This window comes from Atractosteus spatula, chromosome 13 (genome assembly GCF_055471065.1).
Source record: "Atractosteus spatula isolate fAtrSpa1 chromosome 13, fAtrSpa1.hap1, whole genome shotgun sequence".
In the NCBI taxonomy this organism is placed as follows: Eukaryota; Metazoa; Chordata; class Actinopteri; order Semionotiformes; family Lepisosteidae; genus Atractosteus; species Atractosteus spatula.
In genome coordinates, this window is record NC_142718.1 from 9,258,318 (window position 1) to 9,272,527 (window position 14,210).

The window sequence follows — 14,210 nt, forward strand, 5'->3', positions numbered from 1 at the left end:
TCTGTAGGTGGAAAAAAAAACTTAATTAAAAAATCACAGTCAAACTGGCTGCTGCAGAGTTTCTACTTCTAAGCAAATTTTAATTCAAAATAGTTCTTTTTAACTGTTTTTTTAACTTTATTTGACCTCACAATTTCTTATCTTCTCCAAACTTAATGTCATTTTAAAACCTTTATCCAATGTTATACAAAAAGTATTCATTAAGCATTCATACGTCAGCATGTTTTCTTTTAAAATAATTTTAAAGGATTATATGAAACATGTTGGTCTTATTACCACATTTATTATTTAATCACATCATGTATAGTGTGTTTATTACATTACAATCAATGAGAGGTCTGTATCATTACTATTGATTTACAGCTAAAGCCCATTACTTTGCCAATATAGTCAACAGCTGATAACCGTCATCTCCAAATCTAGTAATATGTGTTTAGAGAATTTCCTAGCTTTTAACTCTTTAAGAAATTCATTTTACAAAATAAAACACAAAACGTAAAAGATCTTGATGTCTGTGACCAAGATATTTTGGGGAATTCTTTATTTCAAGGACATACTGTCCATTAGAGAAATGATGGAAATTCACACAGCTTCTCTTAAGGCAGATGGACCGCCATGAATACAAATAGACTTTATTATGAAACTCTCTGCTTCACTGACCAGGAGGAAGTGGCATCAGTATCGAGAGCTCTTTTGGGTAAATGACCAAGCAGAAAAAAACAACTCAATCCGATTTGCATTGCATATCCTTTTGGGTTGAATACACGGCTTCCTTTTTGCAGCCAACAGCAAACAATGAATTACAATGATATGGCCTTATAATTCCATTCAGCTTATGGAGTGATTTCTTTACTCAAGCAAAAAAGAAGAATTCCACGCCTCATACCCCAATCAGATGCTTCTTGTGTCACTCAGCAATTTTGGATTAAATGAAAAAACTGCTGCGTCTAAAATGAACATTTATGCCTTTTCAGGAATCTGTGAGTTTATATGCAGGTTTTGCACTGCTTTATATTGCTTTTATTATTCTCAGTAGATTTCCTTGTATTGTGTTGCAGTAAACTATGATAATGCTAGGATTTACCACGGTACTTCTCTATTTTTATTTTTATAAGCTACTTAGCATGTTTTCTCACAAAATATTATGTTATCAGTGTCCTGGACAGCAATTCTCATGGAAAGCATTATAAACCATTGGAAATGTATGTCACTATGAACAAAAATGTAAACAATGGATCAAGTGTGCTTATGATATGGTAAACTTTAATGAATAACTGAATGACAAGGGGGTGGCATGAAGGAGCAGTGGTTAGCATTGGTGCCTTGCTCTGCTTGGGCCCAGTGATTAATACCAGTCCTGGGGTGCATTCTGCATTTATGCTGTATGTTCTCCCAGTGTTCACATATGTGACTTTTTCTCCCCACAATCCAAAACATAAACATAAACAGGTAGCTTAATTGGCTTCTGGGGAAAATTGGCTTTGGTGTGAGTGTGTATGTGTCTGTGATTGTGTTTGTCTACGCTGTGATGGACTAGCATCCCCTCCTTGGTGTATCCTGCCTTTCTCCTGTTGCTTGCCAGGATAGGCTCCAGCTCTGCTGCGATCCTGAATTGGAAGAAGGGGTTAGAAAATGGATGGAGTGAAGGATGAAAGCCAGTAAACTTAATGTGCCTAATTTTCTTAAGAGATGAATAAGCTTGTAAGGGCCTTGGCGTAAGAACAGATGAGTGGACGCCATCCGCTTCGTGTCGCTCATTTAGTTGATTGTTTCAAGAACCTTGCCAAGAGTAAGAAAGTGGTTATTCCAAGCAATTTTAGATGGGGACCTTGTAGTTTTAGAATGACCTGACAAATAGTATTATTAGTATAAATGCATACTAATTTACACTGAGTATACAAAATATTAGGGACACCTTCCTAATAATGCATTGCACCCCCTTTTGCCTTCAGAGCAGCTGCAATTCGTTGGGGGCATGGACTCAACAAGGTGTCGAAAATGTTCCACAGGGAAGCTGGATCATGCTGACTCCAGTGCTTTCCACAGTTGTGTTGAGTTGGCTGGTGGTGGATCTCTATTCTGAATAGATTGTTCCATCTCATCCCACAGATGTTCAACTGGATTAGTTACTGGGCAGGCCACTGCATTAAGTCAAATTCATTGTCATGTTCGTGGAACCATTCCTGGACAATCGTAGCCTTTGTGACATGGGGCATTATCCTGCTGAAAAAATCAAATTGCAGATGGATACACTGCTGCCATGAAGGGATGCAACTGATTGGCAGTGATGTTCAGATATCCTGTGGCATTCAAATGTTGCTCCACTTCTATCAAGCCATATCACTCTGCAACTCACAACTGGCAACCCACTGAAGCTCAGCAGGTGTGAGCCTGGTCAGTACCTGGATGAGAGACCTCCTGGGAAAAAACTAAGGTTGCTGCTGGAAGAGGTGTTAGTGGGGCCAGCATGGGGCGCTCACCCTGCGGTCCCTGTGGGTCCTAATGTGACGGGGACACTATACTGTAAACATAAAACCGAGGTCCTGACTCTCTGCGGTCATTAAAAATCCCAGGGCGATTCTCAAAAAGAGTAAGGGGTGTAATCCCGGCATCCTGGCCAAATTTCCCATTGGCCCTTACCAATCATGACCTAATAATCCCCATCTATGAATTGGCTTCATTACTCTGCTCTCCTCCCCAATGATAGCTGATGTGTGGTGAGCGTTCTGGCACACTATGGCTGCCGTCGCATCATCTAGGTGGATGCTGCACATTGGTGGTGGTGGAGGGGCATCACCATTACCTGTAAAGCGCAAGCAATTATTATTATTAATTATTATCAAGGGGCCCAATTGTGCCATGAAAACACGACCCACACCATCACACCACCACCAGCCTGTAATGTTGACTCATGGCATGATGGATGCATGTGGTTTTCTCCATGCCCTGGTCCTCTCATCAGAATGAAACACTAGGAACTGGGATTTATTACACCAGGCAATGTTTTTCCAATCCTCCAGCATCCAATGTTTACGTTTCTTAGCCCACTGCAACCACAGTTTGTCAAAAGTTGTCGTAAGGGTGTCGGCTGCCATACCCCATTCATGTCAAGGCGTATGAGTCTTTCAGCACCGATGTTGTACTGGACTGTCAGTTGACTGACTGTAGATTGTCTGTTGACCTGCAGAATTCATGTCAGCCTCCTTTCCCTTCTTTCATTCATGAGCCATTTTGACCTCTGGCCTGCCTTTGACTGGATGTCTTTTGGGTAGCAGACCATTCCTAATACACACAGGACACTACTGAGCTTAAAAAACCCAGCAGCGTAGCAGTTCTTGACACACTCAAACCAGCGTGCCTGGCACCTACTATCATACCACATTCAAAGGCACTTAAATCTTTCTTCTTGCCCCTTCTCCCTCACATACACAATCCACACAAGTACACAAAATACACAAGCCTCAATTGTCTCAAGCCTTAAAAATCCTTCTTTAACCTGTCTCCTCCCCTTCATCTACATGGATTGAAGTGGATTTACCAGGTGAAATCAATTAGGGATCATAGCTTTCACCTGGATTCAGTCACCTGGTCAGTCTATTTCAAGGAAAGAGTAAGGTCTCTTATGTTTTGTACACTCACTATATATTGATTTGAAATTGCTTAATTTTAATTTCCACCTCCTCCATTCTCACTGTGGAACTGCGGAATGAGTAATGTAGGGTCAGAGCAAATAATGAAGTGGGAAAGGTTGTCTCCAGTTCTAGATTCAAGTTATTTTTCATGAAAACCTCCTTAGATTCAAAATACAGAGGAAACAATGCTCTTGTAGCAAAGTTCTCAATGACAGAACAGGTAGAAGAAGATGTAACACCTGGGATGTCTCAACAGCTGTTCTGTCAGACAAAGACTGTAACAGAATGATGCCGCCAATCATCCTGGACTCCATGGCTTTGTACTCCATTGCATTCTCTACAATTTATAAATTGACACATGCACAGATGTTTTCCATCCCCAGTACATTCTTCAAGTCCTCCGGCTGTCAGCTAATGGCAAGGGGATCCGGATGTTTGGAAGATTCTAGTCCTGATTTGAGACAATTTGCAACAGGAAATAACAGATAATAAATACTTTTTTTATCTTAAGACATCATTAACCATTCCCCACACATTTGAAAGTATATAGTCATTGACTGATAAAAGAGGCAGAGAGCTAAGACTAATTTTGTTCTTTAATCTTTTGTTCTAACATTTTTCACATTCTTTTGAATAAGACATCTAATTAAGGAACTTCCTACAATTTTAGCTTCCACTTTTCAGATGTACAAACCAAACTGTACACAGAGGCGGCTTTTTTTATTCTTCGGTAGTGAAGACGTTTTTTTTAACAATGGTAATGACTTAAAGCTTCAGTTTTTGCATTACATAGCCATTACTTAGCACGGCTATCAATGCATTTGCAAGTTTCATTGTATTTCACTCGGCAGGAAGCAGCAATCTTTAAATACCAGTTGGTATTCGGAATTACATAGTTTCCTTTTTTAGTTTTAGAGTTGAACTAGTTATGTTGTCAAGTCTTACTCTTATTTATAGAAATTAATTGCCTTTGAAATATAACTAAATTCTGCAGTTGTTCTTTCTGTACTGTATACAGTATAACACTAAATCAGCCACTGAAAAGGTGTTCTTTGTTATGCTTAAAATAATCAAAACAATCATGAGATCACATTTTGGTGTTTTTCTGAGCCACTTGTATCATACTATACAATGCATATCTACGAATATTTTCTCATTATGATACATGTATGATACTTACATACACCTAGTGAAAAAATAGGTGTTACGTCCCAGTGTGTGTTCTGTGTGTGTTTTTTCTGTTATGTCCACACTGCTGACCCTTGATTGTTCTCCCTTCCCCATTGGCCCACCATTACACCACACTTTCAGTTGATGTCATCATCAATTAGCTCTCAGCCAATCAGAGAACATCTTATTCAGCATATAACATGGAGGTTTTCAGCAAGGAGAGGCCTTTCGTTTGACTTTGGTCCTGTTTGGTTTTGGTTATCGCTTCGCTTCGCTTCTGGTTATTGTTTCGGCTTCGTTTGTTGGTTTGTTTTGCTTTGTGTGTGTGTATTTTCGTATTGCTTCGGCTTTGTTGTTTTGTTGGTTTTTTTGTTAGTTTCTTTGTACTTTCGTTTGTTTGTGTGTTCATCCTTGTTTTGTCATTACCTTGCCCCAGTGTTACATGTTCAACTTTTGTGTTCTTGTGTACCCTGCTCCTGTTTATTAATCTTGTTTTCCCTTATTTGTCTTCCTGGTTCACTTGTGTTTTTGTGTGAACTTTTGTATATAAGGTTAGTTTAGGTTGTTGGGTACACTTACACACTTAGTTGATTTTGTATTAGTACACTAGTTTAGTATGGGTGAGTGCCATTTGTCTTGTATGGTTTTGGGTAGTCAGTGCAGGTTAGCTAGGGTGTTGAAGACGCCGAAGACCGTGTGTTTCGGGTTTTCTTTTGTAGTCAGATTAGCTTTCCCTCACTGTCCTAGCCAGCTCCATTTTGTTATTTTCTTTCCTTTGGCACCACTCTAGTTCCTTACCCTTGTTATCACGCTTCCTAGTCCCTCACCAAAACCCCCCTGCTTCCAAAAGAATTATCCTAAATGTTACACCCCTTTTCCCCTAGACACTTGGGGTCTTAACAATAGGTATGCAGTTTTTTTAAATCTGGGGTGGAGCAGTGGCACTGTGGCTAAGGATCTGTGCCTGTGACTAGAAGGTTGCTGGTTCAAATCCTGTGGCTCACAGAGGAATCCTACTCTGTTGGGCCCCTGAGTAAGGCCCTTAACCCCTGCTGCTCCAGGCATGCCACATAAATGGCTGACCTTGTGCTCTGGCCCCAAGCTTCTCTCTCCCCACTTGCCTCTCTAATGGAGAGCAAGTTGGGGTATATGAAAAGACAAATTTCTAATGCAAGAAATTGTATAATAAAGTGATCTTACAATATTTGTTATGTTATATCTCATGTTTTTTATAAACAAAAGCTGTAAATGCCAATAGGTACTAAATCGGTTCCTACATGGGTTTTTAGTCCCATTTTTCTAAATAATTATCTGACTTACTTTGAGGAGTTCCCTAGTGGCTCTGCCTCCAAATGGCCGCTGTGTGAACCTCAGGGCTTTGGGTGTCATCGGGACTAGTTGGGCTTCAATTTGATAGGGTGTATTCGTTGTACTTTGGAATATTAAGACTACTAAACTGATAAAGTGTACAGACGTGGGCTTCTACTTCATTTCATTTTCATACCACAATTACACTCCATTAAAAACAGATTGTATTGTTTCTGCTTCTATTCCATACTGAATAATAAGCATAGATATGCAAAAAAATCAAATATGCAAAAAATCGTATTCAATTATTTTGTTAAACAAATCATATCCTTTTTAAATATATTACTTGTCTTATCTTCAAATTCAGAATAACCTACATATAACAAATACTTTATAAAATGTCAAAGAAATAACACAAACTATGGTGTGAAGTTGAAACATTTATTAAAATCAGGATGACTGTGTTAGATTCAGAGAGTCTATGATTTTGAAAAATATTTTGCAGTAGGAGAATCACAGCCAGGTTAAAATTCACTGTAACATCAAATGAAATCCTTTAAATATTTTAAATATTAATTCCTATATATTGGTCATTGACCACTTTAGTGTCACCACTGATTTTGTGAACAATTCCATGCACTTTATCAGGAGAAATTCATCTCTTATTGTAAACCATTTCCTTTGTTTTTTTTTCCTTTTCGTTGTGTCATTCACTGATGCTACAGACTCTGTCTTTCATCTGCTACAAAAGATACAAATAAAGAAAACCCCTTTATTGTCATAGACTGTAAAGCCTGCACAAGCAAAATAGTTACCATGGAAACACTCCACCAAGAAAACTGCAATTTCTACCAGTACCTTTTAAAATTGCACTTGTTATTAAGGAGAATTCTTTGAGCTGGTCTTTTTCAAAATAAGGGTGATGGTTTCTCCAAAAAGCTTTGCTAGTAACAAATCAACTGGGGGCTTTGCTACATTTCAGGATTTAAGATTCTCTGGAAAACACTCCAACTATATTTAAATATCAGTATTTGTCTTTTTTTTATTTGCAACAAATTAACTTTGACTTTTTCTGACATGCTAAACAGTAGAAATGTAAGGGAAAGATTTTTTTTTCATTGAACATGCTCATGAGAATGCCTGTCACTGTCAATTTTGTTGTTGCAGAATCACAGGCTATTTGTAAGTGGTTGATATACAGTAAAGGTATTTTTAAATCAGATATATTGTGTATTGTGAGATGTACAATTTGTCATTAACAAAGAGTATTAAACAAAATGAAGTGAGAAAAGAGTAGAGCTGACATTTCGATAGGTGATACACTTTTATAACATGATATGCTTCGTTCCTCAAAGGACTGCTTTAACCATATAAAACTATATTATGAAAAAATATTTCAGACAAGCGATTTTAAAATAATTTAATTGAAAACCATTTCAATGAAAAATGTAATACTTGATTTCTGTTCGATATTGCCAAGAAAAGCACTGGTGAAATATACATATAACCAAGCATGACACAATATTATTTAGAATTTAATAGAAGTATGTACCATTTATGAAAAATAAAACTCACAACAATGATGATTACGTGGAATCTAGTCAGTGGTTTAAAAGTGTAAGTGTTGCAACTAGGCACCGACCCCCATGGACACTGTAGATGTCACAGACCCAAGAGCTTGGGCACCACAGTCCAGGGGGAGTGTCCAGCTCATTGCTCCTCGTGCGCTAGACGGAGGTCGAAACGGTCCTCAGGCGAAATTGCCTGAGGAAATCCGCAGCCAGGTACCAAGAACTTGGGCTGCCCAGATTGTTGGACTCCACAGGTTCGGTCCTGATTTCTTGCTGCCAGGCCCTCGGCGAAGAGGCCGCATGGGGTAGCAGACAGGATGCTTGCAGGTGGACTGAGAGACTGGAACACAGGGGAGGAGTTCAGGGAAAGCAGGTGCAGGACAAGCAGAGCCACAAGGGTCCGGAGCTGTGCTACTTATGTCAGGAAAGTTGTCCGAAGGCACACTAATGCACGCTCTTTGGGGGGGGGGGTCTCCTGCCGAGATAAGGCAAGCTGTCAGGGCCCAGAGACCAGACCGAGGGAGTCATCTGCTGAGTTAGGATCCAAAGCGGGGTTCTGGCCTCTCTTCTGCACTCAGCAGCCTGGAAGAGTCCTGGCAGAGCTCCCAGGTGGAGCTCTGAAACTGGAGACCAGGAACAGGAAAGGGCCCCACTGTGAACCTAGGAGGCAGTTGAGTCAATGTCAATGCAGAATTACCGAAGAGAAAACAAGCAGCGTTTAAATATCCCAGAGCACCTGCTGCCATGACAGTTCTCACTTCAGAAAAGTAATAATAATAATAATAATAATAATAATAATTGCTTACACTTATATAGTGCTTTTCTGGACACTCCACTCAAAAGCGCTATACAGGTAATGGGGACTCTACCACCACCAACAATGTGCAGCATCCACCTGGATGATGCGACGGCAGCCATAGTGCACCAGAACGTTCACCACACACCAGCTATCAGTGGGGAGGAGAGCAGAGTAATGAAGCCAATTCATAGATTAAAATTGATTAAAATCGATTAAAATCGATTCATAGATTCATAGATTAAAAAGTAGTGCGTAAGTTGTCTCCACAGTGATCAGGGCAGAGCTGACATACCCTGCTGAGGTACAGTGGGGTGAGAATAACATTAAGAACATACATAATAAATACTAAAACATAATATGTGTAGTTTATTGTGTAGTTCTACCCATCTCTGTGTTATCTGAGAGACAACTGTCTCAACTGAAAAAGTAAGAAAATTCAAATAAAGGCATTCGGGTTAGAATTTGTTCATAGCTTTAAAGCCTGTTTGAACTGGACCAGCAGTGTCAAAACTTCTAAACACTTAGCTGAGCCATATTTTGGATCAATGTGGCAAAGTCATTCTTTTCCGCTGTTATTTCACAGGGACCAGGGGGCAAGCAATTTCCATATTTTTGTTCAATATTAATTGAGTTGTCATCATACTGTGGATATGCAATAAGCTTTGATAGATTATATAATTTCTACACCATGAAAGGCTTGTTGGTAGCTTTCTATACTATTATGTTATCTTTTGTTAGTATAGTACTTAATCTAGAAAAATCGTTAATATTAAAGCAGTTTAATAGAATGTCATTAGGTGGACAGAAATATTAATGAACAAAAACCAGAAAATCCAACTGTTACTGATGAAGGAAAAAGACATTTTCCATGGCACTTTGATACATTAACATTGCTGCTCAAGTGAAACACTATCACACAATCTTTGAATCAGTGAACTATTCATTAATGATGACTTGACATGCAACATTATTAATACAGAACTAATACACCTCTAATACAATAAAGGTGAAACTACCATTGAAGATCTGCAAGATTTGTGTGTGGACTACTATAACATGTTGCTAGTCCTCACCATAAATGAATCAGACCTGCTCTGTGCTAGCAGTTTTTTAATAACCTTGAGATCCAGTGAATGCTACACTGTACTTAGAATCTAAAGATTATGTATATGTATATGTATATAAAACTGTACTTCGTGTGGCACAATAGTGTGGTGATTTATGAACATACATACATCAATTCCGTAACGGTGTCTTTGATCATTTTCAGCTTGTGTCTGTCTACCTGGAGTTCTGGTTTTAACATTCAGCTGAAACTATGTCACATTATGTACTGTACTGTTATGAATAACAAAATACTAAAGGATATAAAGAATTATGCATGTTATTATATTGTGTTGTGTTTTTTTGACGAACTTACGATGGAGTTTTTTAGCCTCATTCAAGTCAAGTGTAATCAGATTTATGCTATTTGTAATCTGTTTTCACTAATAAGAGATATCCTTCACACACCATTACCAGAGCCTTTGGCCGAACCAAAAACAGCTCGTGAGAAAACAATCCCAGGAGGTGTCTCCACAGTCAGGATCATTTTGCTTATGTCCATCAATTCTTTCCTAACACTCGACAAACAAAGTCATCTTACAGACTGATTTTTTAACCAGAACCTTTTATCCAAACTCACTTATTACCTCACATTTCAATCAATTTTATACAGTCTCATAGAATGGAAGAAAAGCTACTCTATCACAAACCAAAAAATATTCAACAGGATATACATTATATACTACACATGTACATGGTTTTTGTGGCCACTTTAGGGTCACACAGAGGGCATAATGTTGGCAAGAAATGTCTTCTTTAAGAAGATACCATTAATTCATCCATTTACTAATCACTTTATCCAATTCTAGGTTGCTGAGGAACTAGAACCAATCCCTGCAAGCAATGGGCACAAGGCAGGATTCAGCTGCACAAACAAGCACACACTCACACCAGGGTCAGTTTTCTCAGAAAAGTATACTGTTCACGGAAACCACAGTACCCGGAGGAAACCCACACAAACAGTGGGAGAACATACACGCAAATGACAAACCAGGAATTGAACCCAAGGCCCCAGTGCAACAAGGCAGCAATGCTAAGCACTGTGTCACAGTGGCACCCATTCTTTATCTTTTTGTAAATGCAATTCAATGTGCTCTTTCCATATGGTCTATCAGATTGTCACTGTCAGATGTCACTGCTTCCCCTTTCTTTAACCTCCAGCTTTTGTCTCCTTTGCTTTCCTTTGAAAATACATTTATATACAGAAAAGTGTCCAAAGTTCAATTTTCTGCTCTTCTCACATTACTTAGAAATTTGATTTTTTTCAGCAGAAAAATGTTTTATTTAACAAAATTGTTGACAAAATTAAAGAGAGTAATTATAGACCAATAAGTCTTACTTCTATTAAATGTTAGGTTATGGAGACAATAAATAGAATTTACTAATATCACTGTAGGGGACAATCAGCATTGAGATAGGAGGGGGATCTTGCTGATCAAATTTCTTTGACATCAGCTGTAATGATCAAACACAGAGCATGTTATAGCATTATGCTTGTAACAGGGCAGCTGCCATGTGGAGAGTTTGATTTAGTTGTGGTGTCTAGGGAACCATATATGGATTGACTTGTTAGTGGGGTTAGGACAGAGATAGGGGCAAATGTGTGCAGATGGGATAATTGCAAACATTTGGACATACAGCTAAGCAGTGCAGCTGCACGTGAGAGTACTGCGGCATCCTGCCATAGCTGACATTCTTCTGTGGTCTCTTTAAATGGTTGAGACAGAAACTCTTGAAATCAGAGCGGAAGGTTACACAGTGACAGAACATCCATCATGGAGTTTCCCTGTAGAAGGCTAAGACCTATATTCCAGCTGTGGAAGGTTAGACAAGTTTGAGGTTTAGGTGCACCTGGAGAACATGCTCTGCTTAGGAGTTTGGCTCTGTATTGAAAGGGAAGACAGGGAGGGAGGAGGAAAAGTTAGCTTTCCCTATGGGTTAACTCTGAAGATAAGAAGCTCTGGTTTTGCCCCAAGGTTATAAGGAACAGCAGTGCTCATATGACTGCCATGTTTCAGCATGTTGCTAAAAAAATTCCCTAAGAGGGAAAAAAAACACAGTTATCAATAATCGTTAAGGGAGTTGCACAATAAAATAACATCTGGTTATCATTTTCTGGACTAATGTATAGGACTTTGGCTTGGCCGATGTGGTTACGGGCTGATGCATATGGTATGAAGATCTACTGGTTATTGTTTGTGGAGGTTAGTGTGTTCTCAGGTTGGTTGTGGTGTGTGAACACATAAAGGTTTAACGTTTACAGGTTTGGTTATGGGCTCTAGTCTCTGTCTTATGGTTTAAAAAGTTTTCTGGTCTATACCTTCTCTTATTCCGTGTAGAACTCTGTAAAGCTTGGGATTTCACTGAAGACTGGAGTCTGGTCCTGCAGTGAGCATGCTTTGATTTCAGGTTTGGAGGCTTCAGTTTATAGACACCCCAGAAAAGCTAAACAACACGACCATAGAAGGAAACTCAGCTGCAGGTCTGTAAAAACTCCACAAGTTATATTCAAGTATAGTAGATGCAAAATTGTGAGTCACAGGCTGTGGGTGTCCAAAAAAAAAGGGCTGTCATGTAGCTCATGGGGGTGATGAATGTGGCTATAAAGGTGTATTTAGATTTTCAGACAGATTTCGAATAAGTTCTACATCTCCTGTTTTCACACTTAGAAACTACTAGGCCCAGTTTAAAGCATTTTTTTATTTGGCAAATGATTTGTTCATTAATAACAGTAATTAAGCTTTGTTTCTAAAGAACAAAACTCAATTTGCAAATTAATCATTTTAAATGGTATAGGGCTGTGTGTGTGGAATGTAGACATACTGGAGACCATTAGTGCTAGTCTGCAAGTCACAGCCTTTCAGGAGAGGTAAACACAAATTGGTGTTTGTTGGAAACTATACGCAGAACACCGCATCAGGGACCATGAGTTGACAGCAGCATTTTGTCTCCCTGTAGCTGAGGTGGCTAATGTTGTCCATAAAGTTCATAGGCTCCTAGCTGAGGCAGGCAACAACACAGTTGTTATTATCCATGTTGGCACAAAAAACACACTTTACCTGTACCACATCAGTGATTTTCTCAGGAATCCAGCACAGGACAAAATAAAACAATTTTAAGTATTAGTCCATCAATACAACACATAGATGAAGACACAATGTGTAGGAGAAGGCTTCGGCTTTCTTGGTCACTTGAAAACTTCCATTGTAAAGGAAATTTGCATTGCATCACAAATGTGACAAATTGCACCTGAATGTTTATGTAAATGTTTTTAGGAAGTAAATATATATCCAGAACAATACTGGAAACTGCTAGACACTTCATGGGAAATGGCTAATGTACTAAATGAGTATTTCACTCTGGTGTTCCATGTGAAATTAATAACTTGCCCTAGGGAGTGGAAGGACAAACTTATGTATTAGATAGTTTAAGCACTAAAAAAGGCAGAAGTGTTTCAGGTACAGTACTAGAAATAATTAAGATGAATAAATCCCCGGACACTGTTGGTGTCTTGCCTCAAAAACCAAGAGATGTTAATCAGAGAGCATTGACATCACTCTTCAATGAACAATCTCTCAAGACAGGGGTAGTATCCAGGAACTGGAGAATTGCTGATGTAGTAGACTGTTATAAAAAATAAGGAAATTGTATTAGTAATTATAAACCAATAAGTCTGACTTCTGCTATATGTAAAGTTATGGAACCCTTAATTAGAAATAAACTTGAGGATAACTTGGAAATATGATCCTATGGAATAGTCATGGATTTAGAAAAAGAAGATCTTACATATCTTATCTGATAAAAGTTGAACAAGCAACAACAGTAACTGACACACACAAAGCAACTATTTAGGCTTTTATAAGACTTTTGATTAAGTTTTTCATGAGAGATTAATTCTAAAATTGCAGGTGGAAGGCATTTGGAGAAATGCTTGTGTCTGGATTGAGAATTGATTAACAGAAAACAGTACAGATAAGTGGAAAATGCTAACACAGTTCTAGGACCACTGCTATTCATAATTTAGATTGATGATCTAGATTCTGATACTGTATACGTAGTAAAATATTTAGGTTTGCAGAGGGCACTAAAACTGAAGAAGTAGCAAACATTGGAGAAGCTGCAAATTAAATTCAAAACAATCTTGATAAAAACCAGCAATTGGAAAACAGCTGGCAGATGACATAGATGACATTTAATACAGCCTAGACAAGTGGATATTACATCAGATAGTAAATATAAGCTGTATATAAAAATGGAAAATTCTGAAGTTGAAGATATGAAAAAGACTTAAATATTTGTGTTGACATATGCTTTACAACTAGGCAATGCGGGGAAGCTATACAAAAGGGCAAAAGGCAAACAAAATGTTAGGATATATGCTGTATCTAAAATCATATTCTTTAAATCAAGCTATATAATATGATAAAATTATGTACTGCATTAGTAATACTACATTTAGAATATTGTGTGCAAGTTTAAACATTGCAATACAAAACATATATTGCAGCTCTGGGATCATTCCAGAGCAGAGCAGCCAAATATATTCTGAGGCTTAAAGGAATGTCCTACACTGACAGGCTAAAAGAGTTTAACCTTTCTAGTCAAAGCTATTGACAAGTAAACTCA